The sequence below is a fragment of the Numida meleagris genome, chromosome 1 (genome assembly GCF_002078875.1).
Source record: "Numida meleagris isolate 19003 breed g44 Domestic line chromosome 1, NumMel1.0, whole genome shotgun sequence".
Lineage (NCBI taxonomy): Eukaryota > Metazoa > Chordata > Aves > Galliformes > Numididae > Numida > Numida meleagris.
In genome coordinates this window covers 133,200,905-133,220,620 of record NC_034409.1, presented here as the reverse complement: position 1 = coordinate 133,220,620, position 19,716 = coordinate 133,200,905, and the positions used below count along the sequence as shown (strand labels likewise).

General features: G+C 37.8%; 1 protein-coding gene across 1 annotated transcript in view; it reads right to left on the bottom strand.

Moving 5' to 3' along the window:
* NCK2 (NCK adaptor protein 2) overlaps nucleotides 1-18,537 on the bottom strand; it is a 52,664-nt gene extending 34,127 nt beyond the window's left edge. Inside the window, exon 1 of the mRNA XM_021414069.1 lies at nucleotides 17,867-18,537. The gene's annotated coding sequence lies outside the window, so the exon portion shown is untranslated. The remainder of the gene's footprint in view (nucleotides 1-17,866) is intronic.

Below are 19,716 nucleotides of genomic sequence, written 5' to 3'. Positions count from 1 at the left end.
GAAAACGTCTCTGGGTGTAAGAAATTTATTTTGAAAGAGTTATTTAGCTAGAAGTAAAAGAGCAACTTTTGGCTACATCAAAATACATGCCTGGGGGAGGGAAAACAAGAAAGGAGACGGGAAAAAATGACTTACTGAGAGTGAATTTCTCATTCATGCACGAAACAACAGCTACCAAAACTTTCACTCTGTTCCGAAATACGAATTTTTAAAATCATTTTCCAGAAAAAATGCATCAATACTAGGAACACCTGTGTGCAAGGACTGGATTGAGCTCAGATGTTTCAGCCACTTTGCCTCCTCCATCCAGCTGATGATTCCCTGTTAGGAGACAAGTCCTACCTTCAGTGGGAGCTGCACTACTCCAGAAGCCCACATGCAAATGCCCTAACACAAAGAGACCCTCTGGGGAGAAAAACTGGGCATTGTGCCAGGCTAGGAAGGCAGTGAACAAAAGCTCAGCCAAGGGAAGTCAGTTAGAATCAGACTGCACTGAAAGGCTGCTCGAACAGGTGAGGGTCATTAGCTAACCCTATGATAAAACAACGCAAGCAATATTTCTTTCCCGGAAGAGATAACATGTTTCTTCCATAGATACAGACCCCCTCCAGCACACCCTCTGATCTGGAAGCTTCTCCTGCAGGCTGACACCTGCTCCATGTGCCACCAGCTGAATGCCCTGTCCTAACAGGCAGCAAAGCAGCAACTCCTCTTGCCTGCAAGGAGCAAGGCTCAGGGCCATGCTGAGGACTCACTTAGAGTGGACAGTGCATGCAGGAAACAACGCTGAGTTTTGAAGACTCTCTAAGAAAAGTACTTGCTCTCCCTGTTCACCATTTATTTTGCAAAATGAAATGTTGCTGAAAAATGACTGACAGTAATGCCTGAAGTTTAATCCCTCACCAAGGGAACAAGCAAAAATTCTATTAATAGGAGGTGACAGTGCACATAACAGACTTCTGGAATTGGATGTATTCCTAAGACACACTGAAAGAAAGGTAATAACTTAATTGATATGGAGCCTTTTAAGTGACACTGATGTACATAAGATGTAATTACTATGCAACATTTAGTTAATTCTCTTGGGAGAATGAAAAGATAGCTAATGAAATAGAAGAGCTTTCTCTTAAGATCTGAGGGCTGAACAACTTCTCCTAAGACCAAACCTGAAAAATCAAACTGGGCTTTGAGCTCTGCAGCCTGGGCTGCTGAATGCCCTGCCACCTGCTGTCCCCTTGCTTCACTTTCCACAGGCTACAGCAAACAGGCAGCATCTGGCCCTCTACAGCAACACAGCTGTGGAAAATAAAAAGTCTTTTTCCATCAGGGCAACTTTAACAGTGAGTGAATGGGATCACTGAATTCAGTGATTAATGAAATAACTTATTAGATCCCTTCATTTGAAATGCACTTGAAGGTCTCAAACTTCTCTGTTGATGAAAACGCAACCTATGCTAGCCTGGCTTCTGCTTCAGGTCTGATGGTTTGTTTCCACTTACAGATGCTTTAATTGTTGTTTGTGCATGGTTGTTGTCTTTTTTTGTTTTTGTTTTTACTATTATTTTTAAATGCACTTGGAATAATAGTTTTGACATGTACAAAAGAAAATCACTTTAAAAAGAGTACACAAATTTGCTTAATTTATACTAAGTTCCAGCCCTCCGTTGAAACTGGTAAAAGCCCTTCCATGCTCTGTCACAATGGCTCTTTGCTGGAGCTCAGACAAATGGTGGTGGATCGCATAAAGGCCACTTTTTCTAACTGCTTCTGCAGTTCAACACTTTAATATGGCAAATAACGTGTCAATCGATCTCAGGGGACGTATTTATTTGGAAAGAGGTCACTACACCAGAAATTATAATACGGATACTCCTCCCATCTCCACCTTTAAAGAAAGTTTCAACTAAATAACGATAGCGACCAAAGATTCATCATCTGGCTGTGCCGTTTTGAGGTGTCAAGCAGACACCTAAGTAGAAAAATCTGCAACAGGATAGAACAGAAATCACAATAAAGACTCAGTTCTACCAGAGCATCAGAACTCAGCTCAGCAACCTTCAATGTTAAGCTTTAAATTCAAGAACTGTCAGTGAGCACTGAACAACAGACACAACTGGAAATTTAAAATTGATGGATGCGTTCTATTTATCGAAGGGAGAGTATTCAAGCTGAGCTTTCACTCCAAAGATGTCCTTTCATGTTTTTAAATCAAAGACTGAGGAATAGAAGGCTTTTGAACGCTTATGAATCTATGTACTTAATGAAAGTATTATCATATAACCACACATAATAATATGTGTAGTAAATATATGTATATAAATAATCTCATATACATACATATATTTCTTACATGCATACACATCTCACTGGGATCCAGATACAGTGTTCCTAGAATACTATCTGAACACATACTATATGAGAACAAAAAGTACATCCAAAATTTAAGGGGGATTCAGACTGAGAATAGAAGATATATATGTATATATATATACACACACACATACACATATACACTCAACACTGTACACTGTACTGGTATTAGAACTAAAACACATACCTGGACTTCCTAGAATTGCTGACTTTTAAAAGCAACTGCGGCAATTACTTTGGAGTACTTCAAAATAACCTGATTAGGATGCAGTGACTACTGAGCTAGAAGTGATAGCACAGTGTGATTACTATCTAACTTAGTGTGCAAACTGTATGTAGTCATAAACAATAGAAGCTGATTCTGATATTAAGGAGGTCAGTTTTCAAAAGCTGAAAACAATGATGAATGGAAACTGCAAGGAATAAACGTGAACAAAAATGTAAACTCGTTATTAACTGTGAAGGAGGAATGTTTCATTTTATTTCCTGAACTACTCTCACAATTTTGCATTTATGAAAGAAGCATTATATGGTTAAAAGGATATCCTGTTTAAAATTAAGGAAAAAAAAAAGTGAAGAGCACTAGAGAATTGCTGCATTTCCCCTCCGATTCTTTTCTTTTTCTTCTTCTTTTTTTTTTTTTAAATGAAAAACCTGATAGTGACAAGCACAAGTCAGGAAATGCAAACTGAAGTATCAAAAGAAGCTAATTAAGAACTATAAAACATTATTAAAGTGTGTCTGGCATAAATTAAACATTAGCAATAGAATATGTATAAAATACATTAAGTCTCTTGTAAGAAAAAATATTCAATATCTATTTCTGCACTACGGGATTATCTTACAGTGACAACTATTTTCTGTTCTGTCATTAACTAGGGTAGAAAAAATAACAAGTATAATTAAACACTTAATCTTCAAATGCACCCTAAGATAGCAGAGTTGCCCACAAAGCTTTTACAGTTTTCAGTATTAACTCTGAGCAAAAATTGGAGCTATGAGGAAGTTCTGCCACTAATCCAAAAGCATAAATGGAATGTCGTTGGTAACACTGGTAAGTAGTCAGCCTAACTGCAACTCTGAAAAAATAATGGAGAGACAAAGAAATCTCCCTCCCGCCCCACACACCCCCCAAGAAACCACACACACAAAAAAAACCAACCCAAAATGAACCAAGAACAACACACACAGCCTGCTAACAGATTATGGTTGAGCAGTTAAGAACTGATAAAAGGGTTTCCAAGAAAATACGCATGATGATATAGACTATTTTTTTTTTTAACATGTATTTTTCGTTTCAATTCTTGATTTAGGTCTGTGCATCTACCAAAGTCCACATCCATGAGGAAGGAATTAACCACCAGCTGAGTGGCACATCCAAGGATCAACCTCCCAGGAAAGCTCAGCAGAGAACATGAATGCTTCTAGCTGGTTCTGAGACACTTGCTCTCAGGTACAATAGCACTCAGTTTCCTCTTGAGTCACTTTGACAACAAACAGAGTAATTACAGATAAATATTTGAGGGAGAGCGATACAACCTTGTGGACTGGTTAATTACATTTGAGATTCTTTGGCCTGTGCACATCAAAGGTCCGTTTCTGGTCAACTCTAAAGACATTATGTGTACTTTTTCCTTTTTTCCTTTTTTCCAATGACAGTTCTGACTAAAATAGAAGACAGCTTCAAAACCAGTGAAGGATTAGTCTTAATCAACCAGTAACTTAAAACTACACCAACTATGTAATGTTATCTTGATGCTATCAAGAAGCCTACCCCCACACATCTCAAACACTTCTGTTTATCGCCTTCTAATGTTTAATGACACAATGTTGTGAGGTTTTGGTTTTTTGTTTCTTCAAATGGATGCCTTTAACAGCTTTTAACTATTGTTTGATTCTCTCAGCTCAACAATATATCCGGTATTTCAATTGCTAATACAACTGCAGCTACACTGTAATGTCTTACATCTTGAGTTACAAAACTGCAAACAGGAAACCTCAAGACTAGTTTGATGGTAACGAATTTCTGCTTAGCTCCAATAGAGCACAAAAGTTAAGCTTGTTTTCTGACTTACAAGTGGTTTAGAAGTCTTTAAAAAAAAAAATGTGCAAAGGACTGAAGAAAAATACAAACTAAAAACACACAAAATGTTCCTTCCTGCCAAGGAGTCAATACAGCCTTTTACCTTAAAAAAAAAAATCAACTCACATATGTTCAAATAACAACTTGCATAAAAACATATTTGTAAAAAGCTTCCCACCTGACATTTTCATGAAAGCTATCACATGAATCAACCTGTTCAAATTAAGTTAGCAGGGATGGATCCAAGTCGTCATTAATAAGTGAACTCACTATTTAGGAAAGAGAGCAGTTCTAATGTCAAAGGACACATCATGTAAGCACATGGCTCACGGCCCTAACGATACCTCTGATGGACTCAGCCACCACTGTGCTGAGTTCCAGCCCTCCAGGTCCCACCCAAGCACCAAGGTGTTACCCAGTGTTTGCTGGGGTGGCTGAAAGGCCGATAAGGAGCATGGAGGGTATTGATGGGGAACCCTCATTCATGCCTGGTCTCCTCTGTCTGTTCTTGTAGGCCACAGTCACCTCACAGCCATGGCTGCCCACTTCTCAAATTAACGCTGCTTCGCAGTTTGAGGAACACAATGTCAGAAGCTGGTGTCGACAAGAAAAGGAAACAGTCCTTCCACAACAGTAAGTCTCCAGAATGCATTATTAGATAAGAATAACATGGCTACTATTTCTTTGAAAAAGCAGCAGATTAAACTGTTACTTCAGCCGACGTCCTCTCTAATGGTAGAATAATCCTCCGTAATGTTACAGGCTGCTGCAGCAACAATGAACACATGCTTTAGTTCTAGCCTCCTATTAATATATGCAATAATGCCCTAATTGTACATGACGTTCACTCAGTTTCATGCTGTAACCTTCATACTATCTTCACAATTTCAGATTTTTTCTTCCCCAATTAGTGCTACTGTTATGAGCCAAAATGTCCTGGTCTGCAGCATTTCAAGATACATTGCATAACCAATGTGATACTCTTTAAAACACACTGTCTTTCCTATTTACATGATAAGTATTCATCTGTTTAAGGAAGTTAAGTTTTTAAAAATCTTTTGATGTCTTCCTTAAAAAGAAAGATATTTCTATACCCTTTCTGGAACAGCATGCCTATTATCAAGAAGGCAGTGTTCATTTTTAGCTTCTGACAGATGATTTAAATTTATAATTTCAAAGGATAAAAAGTTGATATTCTGCAGAAGCAAGCTAGTATTATATTAATGCATGTTGAAGTTTAGCAGCACTAGTTCAGAGCCTTATAACTTACCTCAGCTTAAAATAAAGTAATAAAAGTTATAGAGAAAGCATTCCCACAGGTCATAGCTAAGCTGGAACAGAAAGTGCAAAAAAAAAAAAACAACAATAAAAATTGGTCTGAAGTGTTTTCCTACACATGGGATTACTATTAAGAAATTGCCCAAGGACAACCTTCACGGATTTAAAACAAGCAAACCCCAGACCAAACAAACAAACAAAAACGTATTTCAGCCTGGCATTTTTCTATTGCTCTCCTTTTTTTCCTTCAGAAATTTGTATTTACTTGTATTTTTAATGCATTTGGAAATCAGGACAAAGATTAACAGATAATACTGGCAACTGTCTAGAGGACAGAAAATGCTGAGACAATTTTGTAGTGAGATGGCTTTATTACTGCTTCATCCAACACAGACGGTATTTTTAGAAGAAGGTATTTCTCCGTATCTTTAAGACTACACATAATTGCATCTTTTCCTGTCACTCTGATTATACACTTACCAGAAAGCACAATGAGATTAAGTTATCTCTGGTCTTAGTCTGTTGCAAAAGGAAAAAACAAAACACATATCTGATAATGAAGTACTTCCAACAGCAGGTAGCTAGCAAACATCATTTCCTACCCATTGCTTCAGCTCGCTCCACCTGCCCTCAGAGCCCAGTCCTGCACCTCCTCCTGGGAGGCCCAGACACAGCGAGCTGTGGGGCCATCTTCTCTGCTCCCCAAAACGCTCTGTACAGAAGCAACCACTGCTGATGATCTGGTCTGTGGTGACTTTTTCCATGATTAGTTGAGAACCTGAACACTTTGTTTCGCATGCATTGTCATCAATAACATTTTTTTTTCCACATTCTGGGTAGCAAAGGTGAAACCTACAACCTGCAGAGAAGACATCTTCAGACCTTTCAGCTGTAAGCAGCACAAGGCGGGTGCAGAAGAGAGATCTTTTCTGGCTGCAGAGTAAACCAACCAGAACCCCAAGTTCTGCCTCACACCTAGGTAAATACAGCAACAGAAGCAGAAAAAAAAAAAAAGCAGCAGCTTTTCCTGAATTCTTTTAAAAGCACTTTTAGAGAAGACACTGATCTAATAACCAGCTCAACTGCACTGAAGAAAACTGGGGAAAAGAAAGAAACAATTTGAGACAGCACCTATCCTCTAAAACAGCAGCAGTAATGAATGGCCTGATCTCAGCGTTGCTTCATGGCTGTTTCAACTAAGTCAGAAATATGGAGAGGCTTAATGACTGTTGGTGTTTCCTTGGACTGTTAGCTCCCCATTCCTCCCAGCACACTAGACTTATGTCTCCAAATGTATAGGTAGGCTTAAGAAATCCAAAGTCAAGATAGAAGAGGGGAAAATTCTGGAAGAACACAACATCTGTGAAGTGTATAGACAAGACAAAATGGCAAACCGTTTTACACTGACCAACAGGCTCTTACAAAAGCAGAGTGAGGAGAGCCCAACACACAAAATCACAGAAAAACAAACACCCTAAGTTGACATTTAGGTAGCATTATCTATATGATAGATGGATGAAACGCGCTCTGCGTAATAACAAAGCAAGCTTACTGCTACTCACTCACTGATGGTCTCACTTTCACTTTAGCCATCCTTTTTGCCTTGAAATTAAAAGTCAGCCATTCATGACATGGTGAACGTCATGAAATTTTATAAAGGAGGCATTCTTGAATATCATGAAGGATTCAAGAAGTGTTTGAATAATCTGTTTTCATTGTATCTTCTCTTTCCCTAGCTCAAACATTCAGCAGTGTGTATGAGTTATATTTCATTAGAAGTGCTAGTACATTTATGCACTGTATAAACAAAGAACAGTCCTCAAACGTAAGAAGTATAACCTTGATCTTACACAGAAGGACAAAGCTCAGAATCACGGTAGATTGCTACACTTTACAGCTAATCCCTTGAAACACTGCTACCTACTTTTCCAGGGATTTCACTTTAAACTGTCTATAAAGTGCTGAAAATAAAATTGAACTGTTGACCTTCTGTTCCCCAACAGAAAAATCATAAATTCTTTTATATATATATATATATTTTTTAAACTAAAGAGGAAGAGACGCTTGTTCAATTCAAAAATACATTTATTCCCATCAATCAAGGCTGCTTAAGGAAAAAAAGAGGGCACTATTTATTTCTAGACAATGTTCACTTGACACTTCTCAGCAATTTATCCATCACTTCACAAATGTAATTTACCACGACAGCAGGAAATTCTGAAAAAGACATATATTAAAAATTGTTTTAACTTTCTAGTTCGCAGAGAACTAAGCACTTTAAAGGCCCTGTTCGGACTCCGTTCCTATGAACCTTCCAATTTGCTGTTATTTCAAATACCAAATAAATTCTTACTCTTACAGATTTTTATTTGCTAGGTCACTTGGAATAGAATTTTTACTCTACATAGGAAGGTGCACGAGCATAGAAAGGTGAGTGGGTACAAATGCTTCTCTGTTTAAAAATCTCTTAGGACAGAATTACACACAGAATTTTACCTGAACTCAAGGTAACCCTAACACCTATTGACAAAATCAAGGAGAGAGTTTTCTTCAGCAGAAAGCCACTTTCCAGAAGTGGGGTCTTTGAATGCTACAGGTAAAAATAACCACCAGATATAAGATATCTTCATTCTTGCCTTTGTGCTTGTGTGTGTACTCAAAGAGGCAGCTTGAAAGATGCAGCATTTGATTTCATTAGAAAAGATTACATTTACTCCTATATATATTTGTGCATCTTCCTGATGAAAATCGCACTGGAGATGGTCACTCAGAAAGCAGTCATTTTAATTTCCCAATAGGACATATACCTAGAGGAGGCACAATTCAAAACTGAAGATATTTTCCAGCATCTTCTATGATGTGTAACAGCCTCACAAGTCACTTGTTGGTGAAATCAATGACTGCTGTGCTAATACTACACAATTAAAAAAGCAGGAGCCCAGGCAAGAAAGGGTCACCCAAGTTTGCCCTTAAAATTTCTATTCCCTTTTGATCTAAGAAACTCCTGAGAGTCAAACTGTGATCCCCTCTTAACACTCCCAAAACACAAATGCAGTTGAAACTCTCTAAACCTTCACCTTTCCCACTAAAACAGGCCTCAAGCCAACCTCTCCTACATACCTTCAAAATCATTTAAATTTAAGACAAGACTGTGCTCTCGGCCTTGCATGTTGGCAACATTCATTTATTTTAACAAAATATTTCTTACATATCTTCCTCCAGCTTGAGTGAGTTCCTTTCAGAAAAAAATAGTACATGTGAATGCTCTACCACATGATTACAGCAGGAAGTCACTGTTAATTCCCCAAAGGGGAGGGGTACGTGCCTACACCAAAAAGAAACACTGTTCACATAATGGGACAGAGAACAACAAGGATTTTATCTTTTCTAATTTATTTTTTTTTAAGTGTTTCTGCAAAACACGGTCCACAGAACACAGATTTCCATAAGCACACTAAGGAGATGCACTTTATTCTGAACTCTTACCTTGCAGTTCAGCTGTTTTAACACTGCTTACCCAGATAAGAGTAAGCGAGGAACTCATTGCATGGCTGTTAGCCCTAATATGATTTTCCACTGCACTAGAGCTGCAGCTCCAGAAAGTAAGCTTCTGAAAGTAAACCTGACTTTATCCACAGAAACTGTTATCCAAACCCAAGAAAAAGTAATTAGAAGACTAGTTTTTTTGTTTGTTTTTTTTCAGAAAAAAACATATTCAATAGAGATCAAGACTGCCTGACAATGCTGGACTCTCACTGTCCTTTATTCCTACTCTCAACTCCAGTGCTTCAACAAAAGTGATCTTTTCCCTAAACCCCCTTCTACTGTTTTATATTCTGCCAGAAATTTCTCCACAGCCCACTTTTCTGAACAAAATCTGTCTGCAATAAGCAAATCAGTTCAAAATTAAACATTTGGCTTTGGCTGCTACATCACATTCCCTTTCATCTAAAAATGTTATGTACTCTCACATTGATGGGCTGTTCTATCCTCACTCATGGACACGTTTTCTTCTTTCCTCCCACTAGATAACAATAAAATGCATCAACAAACGTGAAAGAGAAATAGTAGAGCCAAATAATTCCCAAACATGAAGAGAGACTGTGGGAATTAGTATCTGTACTGGAATCAAAATTAAATAAAAGAAAAACAAGTTCAAAATCACACAGGTCTGAAATTCGGAAGTTTAGCTACAGACTTCAGTCCTTCTAGATGAATACAAATAAAATAATTTATATTGGTTTCAGAAAAAGTGACTATTGTTCCATATACAATTTAAGCTGGGAGCCACACAAAATATTCAGTGCTTCACAGACTCCAGTAGTATCTTAGTATTGCTAGTATTCAAAATTCAAGAATAAAACACCACAGCTGTTTTAAGGAATATTAAAATAAAAGCAGGCCATTTCTTCATTACCTGTATCAGACATTATAGAGAAGCCAAGAGTGTTATCAGATTTACACTGGGCCACACTGATTAGCTTTTCAAGAAAATTCATATGCTAACACTAAAACTGTGAATAAACAGCTGAAAGGAGGGGCAAGAAATAATCACGTAGTTCACCAAAAATACTGTATTAAGTGTGTGAAGTTTATACTTTGGAATACATAAAAATTTATAAATTATCTCAAAGTGGTGGAACAGAAAGGTGGGTGGAGAGAAGATACATGCGTCTCCTGTCCACCTAGAATCATTGAATCCTTAGAGTTGGAAGGGACCTTTAAAGGTCACCTGTTCCAACCCCCTGCAATGAACAGGGACATGCACAGCTCGATCAGGCCCAGGACCTGATACAGCCTTGCCTTGGAAGTCTCCAGGGATGAGGCATCCACCACATCTCTGGACAAAACTAAGGATGAATAGGAAAATAAGTTATCCTTTCCTGGTTCAAAGAGCCTATAAATGCTTTAAATAACTAATACCAAGCATTTTAGTTTATTTGTTCTTGTGTTCCTTGTTGAAAACTAAGCTCTGAGGAACAGCTCTTGCACAGACGTGTTAGTTGATGCCATATACTTGCTCCTCCATTGTGTAATACATTTAGGTTCAAAAACTTTCAATCCTGAAAACAAGTTTTAGGTCCAACAAGGTAAGCAGCCCTGTGCATTGCATCAAATGTTGCCTTCTGTGTTTTTACTCTTATTTTTTTAAGGACTGTACAGAATGAGTCAAGACAAGACTCAGGAGGCAGAGATGCCCAGCCAGCACTTACAGGACAGAATCTGCCTCTAGCCTGCTTCAATGCCATCATCTTCCTCTACTTTTCCTAAACCACAGCCAGAGAGCAGGTTGCAGCAACCCACTGATAGCACTACTTCCACTTTTTCCCCCCCCAATAGCAGCAGCTGTTCCTCACACAAGCAGACATAAGCCCACCACACATATGTGACCACCACCACCTCTCCCCTGCCATTTTTACCACATGGTGAAGGTAATACATGGGAGAAGGGTACAACTTACAGCTCTCACGATTTGCCTGCGTTTCAGAAAGTATCTCAGAGCAGCTGTGTATACAAAGAGTGCCTGGAGCATAGGCCAACATTTGGGAACATAAGTTACTACTATTCCACTGATGGTAAGGTTCAAGATCTGAAGAGCACTACTGTCAAAACCTTGCGTACAAAGTTGTTTAAAAAACAGTTTTATAAATATATGTACATATATATTATGTAAATATGTATATTATACGCATATACATACACACGTAAGAATAAATAAAAGACTTGTTCCAGTGAAAACATTTGAGTAAATCTTACACAACTTTTAGTTTTGAGATAAATGCTTTACCCTACAAAATGCCCCATCTTTATCATCATAATGCAGTACGCTCTCCAGCCATGATGGAACAGATCTTTCCAAATCTTACATAAATTCAGGGCTGGTATTAAATGTCATTCAACAGTGTTTAGGGAGAATTAAGAGATGAAAACCAATACTTACTCTACATGCTTAATCCTGAAAGACAAATTCAGGAATCAAATGTAAACATGGTGTAACTCGTACCTCAGCAGCATTTTTTGGGTTAGTACCTGGTATCTTGAGAACTAATGGTATGAAACAACCCAGCTTATCGGGGGACATTCTAAGCACCAACAGACAAAAAGATTAATGATTCTGGTGCAAGATAGAGAATTCCAAATCAGCCTCTTCAGAAAATGCAGATCCCCCAGAGACTGGTTGCTTCAGGCAAAGGATCTCTCTAACATCGCTTCCTGCAGCCACGGGCACCAGAGGCAAAAGCTCCGCTTGCATTTTGGAACATGTCAGGTAAGATGTCAGTATTTCCCACCACAAAATAATACCAGGCTACAGGTAAATTTGTTAAAGTTAGTGGGAAGATGCGGAACAAATGGCAGGAGGGAAAAGAAGTGCTAAGAAGAAACTGTCACAAAGACAGCAGCAGCTGACCTGCTGGGAGGACAGAGCATGCAGCTGCTGTGTCCAAAAACAAGAGCAGGATAAAGTAAAAGAAATGAGGAGAAAAGAAAAGGGTAGGAGAACAGGTAGCAAATGAGTTGAACATAGGTTCTACTATGGGGAACAGCTAAGTGCAGCTGATGTAGGAAACAGCCTCCAAATAAAGGAGGGATAAAATGAGAGCTCCAGCACATCCCTGAAACAAAAGGGTGTGGAGAGAAAGAGCACAAAGGAAAGGAGTGTAAAATCCCAGGGACTGCAAGGAACTATGACGTCTTAAAATTACTCACAAACTTAAGGTCAGGGAGAGAAAAAATGAATTTAAAAGGTTTACTTCTGTATGTGTGGAATTCTGTGCCTCATATTACTACAGGCTTAAAAAAAAATACACAACAGGACAAGCTCATTTTCCTCAGTCCTCTCTCTGCTTAGCACAATTCAGGCTTTGTCACCACGGTGCCAACAGTAGTTGTAATCCAAGATTAATTAAGCAAGTTATCAGAAACAGAATTTCATAGCAAATTTGACAGCGATTTTTAAATATTTTGTTTTGTAAAATCTACCAATTTTAGCAGTGATCAAGAATGCCTCTTCAACACACAAAAGATCACAAATTGCAAATTCCCATTCATCCAAAGGAGCCATTTATCAAGTAGAAGTGTTTTTTAATATCATAATGCAGTTAATAAAACATATACATTTAATATTCAAATGATATGTACTTTGATATGGAATATATTAAGAGCACTACTGAAAACATGGGCATTAACAGTTTTAGCTGCATTCTCTTAACTTTCACCTTGATCGTAACACAAACAATGAATCATTTAAAGATCCCTCAGAACCTTCAAAACCGAAGAATTGTCTTCCAGCATTTAGGAAATAGAGAAACAATTCTGCAACTGATTTTATAACCAGGACCAATGCCAATGCTGGCCTGTATTCTTCATTCTGTGAAGCCCCAAGTCAAGCCCCCAGAGTACAGAGCTGTGAAACAAGCCTGGTATCCCTCAGAAAGGAGGGCATCTTCAGGAAAAGTTTGCAAGCAGAAGATAACTGCAGCTCCTTCCTGGGGCAGGACAGAGCTATTAGGGTAGCTAGATCTTGGAGCACTTGGTAACGTCAGCCTCGGCTGCCTGGCTAATCTATTTCCTCCTCCAGGAGGGCAGTGGATTACTAAACCGCCCCTGCGCTGATACAGCTTTATCACACTGCACAGTCCACTGGCACAGGAGTTGCTTAAAATCCACACATCCCAAGTTCTCCAGCTGACTCTCCCTGAAACATGCCTCCATATGCAACGCTTACCTAATGAAGTTTTCTCAGCATGTCAGGATACTCTTCCATTAATGCAGATTAACTGCATTAACTATCATCAAGAGATTCTCAAGATCATATTCTAAACCACATCAATTGTCCCTCAGAAAAGCAGTGTGTATTCCAGTCTTCTAACTGAATCTGGCTTAATGCAGGGATATGTTCATTTAGTAACCCAGGAAATATGGGTTCAACTAGTTCAGCGGCATTCCATATAGTGCTGGTCAAGACACAAAGTTTGGTCACTGAGTGTTTTGTTATCAGTTCATAAACAAAGAGCCACTAGCTCAATCTTAGCTTATTTGTACATATACATTTAGATATATACTCATATGTATAAAGAATATGTAGTTCAATCATAGCTATATTCATGAGCTAAGTAATATGCTAGATTCTTTACAGCAGGCAAAGCTTTTTTTGACTCAGAAAAACCGACATGCTGGATGAAAAGACAACCAACGTCCATACTGAGTACCAAACCACAAAACTACTTCCACCAGGTAAGATGCTGTCATCTTTTTGTTTTCACTGAGCTGAGTTTACACATATTGATGAAAGCTGGGTAGTGCTCTCTGTGGCACAGAAATCATATGTACAGTAGTTAAAGTGAGCCACCGAAGTCACTCGTGGGCTGTAATACGTAACTGCTGCTACCTACAAACCAAATCTAAGTTGCACCTGACGCAGTCGGGAAAAATGGGGGAAAAAAATTAGAGACAAACAATTCTTAATCTATTTTGATATTATTAGTAAAGAAAAGCATGCTTGTGTTTTCATGTAAAGAATTACAATTTGATTACAATGAGAAACAAATTAGTTAAAATCTGAAAAAGTTTAAAAAATTATTTAATTCAGTGGAAATCTATCATGCACCATATTAACATAAAAATATTTGGGAGGTATACTACTGGTTATGTGGACAGGAGAGCGGAATGGAAAGCATTCTTCTCTAATATTCAGATAACCTGCAGTGTTCTATGGAATTGATCGCTATACTGAACTTCCGTAAATATTTTAAGTAACATTAAAAGCTATATTCAAAGGCTTACATAAATGCATGATTGTTTTTTGGGGAAAAGGAATGTAGAAATCTACTCAGTCCATACTTTTCATTCATCTAATTACTACCAGAACAAAAACTTCCCATGAAACCACTTCATATGGTGCATTAAGAATAGGAACTATTCTCCTTGGTTTTCAACTCCTCAAAAATCCATTAACAACTGCAAACATGCTGAGCCATAAAAAAACACCAAGTACTTTGATACAGCATTGCAGACAGTTGCATCAGGTTGAAATCAGCGTGGTGCTTTTACCTCTTTAAATGAAGATGACTGCTCTTTCAGAAGCTACCAGCAAGTCCCCTGCCTTGCAACATGTGTGCACTTGCACAGCAGCTGTCTGAATACCTTTGCAGACTAGGCTCTCCACCAAGTGTCCTAATACTGAAACCACCGACAACTGATTTCAGTTTGGCAAATCTACTGAGCACAAAAAGACTGTGATAATTGAGCTTCATCTGCTTGCCTCTAATTTCTTCAGACTATCTACCTTGTGTGTACAGATGTATCCCTGCATATCCAAACAGTGCATTCCAGTAAGGTGTATGAAGGTAAGCTTATTCTCAAAAAAGATATACTAGTAGAGAATATTTCCCAAAACAAATTATCTAAACATTACCACTAAAAGGTACATGTTAACAGTGCAACCACTTTTCAGAGCATTTTACTGTGAAATACAAGATGCATTTTCTTTTTTAACAAAGAAACTGTAAGTGTATGAGTAACATGTTCAAAATCACAGAATTATATAAAAATACAACATCACATTCTATAATAGTTAAATGCTTTTAGGATAGCTTCAAGCTTGCAGCAACTGAATGACTGGAATAAATTGCCAGAATATTATACTTTATAACTTCATACTAATGTAACTACAGAAATAACAAAGTTTTAACAACAACGAAAAAGGTGCCTTTCCATACAGTTCTTTTTTTTAAAAAAAAAAAAAAAAACAAAGAAAGAGAAGCAAACAACTGAAAGCAGCCAGTGCTTTCACAATCTAACTGTGCAGTTAGATTAAAGATGACCATTTAACACATACAAGTTACGCCACAGTTCTCAGATTCAGCAAAATCCTGTAAGGACCCACTATTGTCTGCAGTTTGGTGAGGTATAAAGAACATTCTCAGTGTCATTTGTGAACGTTTACCAACTGCATTTGCTCTTCAAAGAGCAAAATATTTACTACGTTCTGATTCAATGAAGCATTTCAAGTATAGGCTTTACTGAATCTACACATACGCATTAATTTCCTTTTTGGAAAGGCATTAGAATGCTCCGTGTTCTGCAGAATCAATTTTACTGAAGTGAATATAGTCCATCAGAATCATGCACAATGGTATGCATGCGCATACAAAGGACAGAGATGTTTAATATTAATACAGAAATGAGATTTAATTTTCTTACTGAAATAAAGTGTTGCCTGACTGGACAGAGCAAGTATCCTGGATACCGACACTTAAAAGGGTAGGGGAAGCAATTAAGATGTCCAAAGACAGAAAAGGTTCTTCCTCTCCTCCTCTTAGCAAGCTATTGTCTGTCTGGGAGCTACATAAAAACCTTTATCAGCTGTAAAGAGGTTTGCTTTGGGTGTTCCTGGTGTTTTTTGTTTGTTTTTTTAAGTTTTCATTTTAAAGGATAAAAGAAAAAAAACATTTTTGACTCAGAAATAGCTTGAATTAAGATTACTCTAAAGCCCAGACTCCAAAAACCTATTTCTTTAAACAAAGCAACGAGGCTTTTGTTTTATTCATTTTTTAATAGAAAATTTAAGTGAAAGCTATGATGAAAGAGGCCAAGAGAAAGACAACAGTTCTATATTACACATTCGAAACAAATAAAAAACTTGGGCCACAGTTAACAAGCTCAATTTTGAGCAGAAATTTCAGTAGGAAAGTTAGAATCATTTTACTGTGGTTAGGTTCCTAGTTAAGTGAATCAGAATTGTTTTGGGGATTGTGTATTAGTCTTCTATTTACATCAACAGCCATTTCAAAAGCTTTTTTTCACTTTATCTGCTACCTACATGCACAAAAAAAAAACAAAAACCAACCACTCTACTCGTAAAATTTATTACAAAAGACTCCTCACTGTTGCTCAAAAAATAATTACAGAATGTTCAAGGCTACACATTCTGATCTGTTGGGAAGGCCAGAGTTATAAAAGCATCTCTGATAGTGGATAGACATAAATTAATCTGAAAATGTAGTGCAAAAGTCAACCCATCACAAAGCATTTCAGAATTTTCTTTTCTATTACCTTGAAGAAAACCCAATCATTTCCAAAAACATTTTCAATAATACAGGTGTTAAATTTAATACTGGATTGCACTCGTAATTCTAACTGATTAATCTGCATTTTATTGACATTAGACTTAATTTGTTTAATGTCTGCTAGCACTTCACTGAACAACCATTTGACAGATCTCACAAAATCAAGACACATGAGGACTTCACGCATTGCTTTCCATCTGAGGACTATGTAATGTCAGTAATTAGCCATCATAACTTCATTCTGAAGAAGGTGATTTTATTTTAATTTGTAAACAGAGAACCTGAGTAAGAAATAGTAAATTTGTCTGGTAAAGTTCCCCTGTCTGTGCTGTTGCCAGTACAGTGCTGAAAGTTTATTCACTGTTCTGCCTTTTTCCTTTTTTTTTTTTTGTATAGTTGTAATGAGGTTTCATTTCATTAAAAGATACCAAAAAAAGACAACAAGGTACACATACTAACTATGTGGGCAGATCTGCCACAAAATAGAAACCATCAGCTCCATAATGTTAATTCAGTCTTCAGAGACAGCCCAGGAAGTTACTCTATATACTGAATGCAATTCTGATCTACACTTTGAAAAATTAAAAAATAAAAATAAAACAAAGAACCGATGCCCACAAGCATACAAACCTTCTTTCACTTCACTATTTAATAAATTATGACTTCATTTTTAGAAATCAAAGAATAACACTGAGGCTGCTAAACCAAAGGTTATGAATTACTACTACACCTCCATATCTCCTATACCAGTATACTTCATCTACATCTGCTCTAGGATAAAAGCATCCCAAGCCAAAGTAGTAGGTAGCAAATGGAAGATAGGAGCCAAAAAAAACAGCTACAGCAATATCCAGTGCTTAGTGAATAGCTTGATCTTTTTTCTTTTTCAAGCAAGAGCTAAAACTGGTTTGTCTCAGACCACAGAAAGAAAAAGATCTGCTATTTAATAAGCGATCCAGCAGTTTAAATAAAATTACAACTATCACACCACATGAAAGCACAACCAGGCAATACATCCAGTTAACTCCTTATTTTTAGATACAAAAATAAGGCCTGAATCACTCACCTTTGGCACACTGTTAAAAGGATCCAGGCAGTGAAAAGCAGGACTCTCCAACAAAGTTACGTACACAGCTATCTGAAACAACAAACAACACATTTTAGTTTTAGCACTAAAGTTAGATCTTTAGACAATTTGGTTTTCGTTCTACTAAATCTCTTAAGAGATTATGAAGAGAAGGCAGAATGACTTCAGTTTAATCCATCTATTCAGTATAAATTGAATCTGTATTTATATATTTTTTTTTTCCTCGATGGATACAAAATCAGTGTAACTGCAGAACATCCAAACTATCTAGGGAAGAAAACAAGCCCAGCCAACACAACACAAAGAAGAATTAGTAATTAAACCCAATTAAAAACTCAACAGTTCTAAAAATTGCATTTCAGCCACTACAGTTATTGCTCCCTTCGCTTTTACGCTACCAAGTTTAACTTGCATCTTCCGAAGAGAAAACACAATCACACGTGGAGAACTGAGCATGCAAGCAAAAGCCCAGGCAGCAGTCTGAGGGACAGATAATTTCCACCCACTGGGTACTTGCAAGGTGGCCCCTGGCCTATGACATGTGGTTTGGGGCCCTCCAACAAGTCAGAGTGAACCAAAGCTGGCCAGAAGAACTCTCATTAGGGAGGTTCTGTCTGGAGATGAAGAAGGGTTCCCCACAAGATTGGCTGGGCACAGCAACGTCTTCCAAGAAATTAGGGGACCTTCTGCCTCAGAGTCTCAAAGTTCACCTCAGCAGGGTTCCAGCTTCGGCCTTAGCCCCACTCCAAGCAGGTTTGGATACACGACCTTCAGAAGGCTCCTCCAACACAACCTGCTGTGTAAAGTGTTACTAGCCAGAAAAGTAGTATTTCAGAAGGTATCTTAGATTATTTCAACAGTTTGTTTCTATTTTCTTATGAGACTTACAACTCCAAAGGAAGTCTGACAAATTCAGGTTGTGCAGATTTGTTAAGATCCAAATTAAACAGAAGGAAAAAATTCTGAGCATCTTCCTGTATTGCAACCCTCAGCTCATAACAACACATTATTACAATTCTTACTCATTCGAAGGCCACTCATGCACAAATGTTTGTGTTCAAAATCTTCCCTGAACAGATTCAAATCAGTTGCCACACCCCAAAAGTATCCTATGAAGAAATTCAACTAAAGAGAGCAATTCATCTAGTGTGTGAAATTCACCTAAATCATCTTAATGAAAGGGGGAAAAAAAGTACTGAAGAAAATCTTGTAAATACGTTCCACAGACATTTGAAAGGGAGGTTTGGATTTCCATCCTTTATAAAGAGAGAAAGGGAGCTGCTGAACCCCCAGACCGATAAACACTAAAGCCAGAAGAAATAGTTCCCACTCCCCAGCTCCCCAGAAGTTTCAAGGTAAGCAGGATGCTGCTCCTAAAACACATGAAAGGGGGGAAAAAAAAAAAAAAGCACAGGAGGCCAAATTGTGATGAAGTATTGTTTACTGCATGAATGAAAATACATCTGTAATGACAGAGAGCTGATGCAACGGGAGAATGACCTACCACCTGCCATCCCTTTTTTTGCGCTCAAGTACAAGCCGAAACGCCCAGTACACTGAAGCCAGGCTCTTTATTTCACCAAGTTTTCAGTAGATAGACATCTACATTTTGCCAAATCAATTCTCCTAGCCAGTTACTGTATTCTTTATCTCCACAAACCATTATTCACCATGAGAACTGCTCTACATTCTAAATTACAGGACAGATCTCAAGACACATTGTAAAGGGAAAAGATACTTTAATGAAGCTACATTAAAAACCCTAAGGCAAAGTAGATCTCTTTTCCTGACAGCTAAATGTTTTCAGTGTCATAGAATCATTACACTTG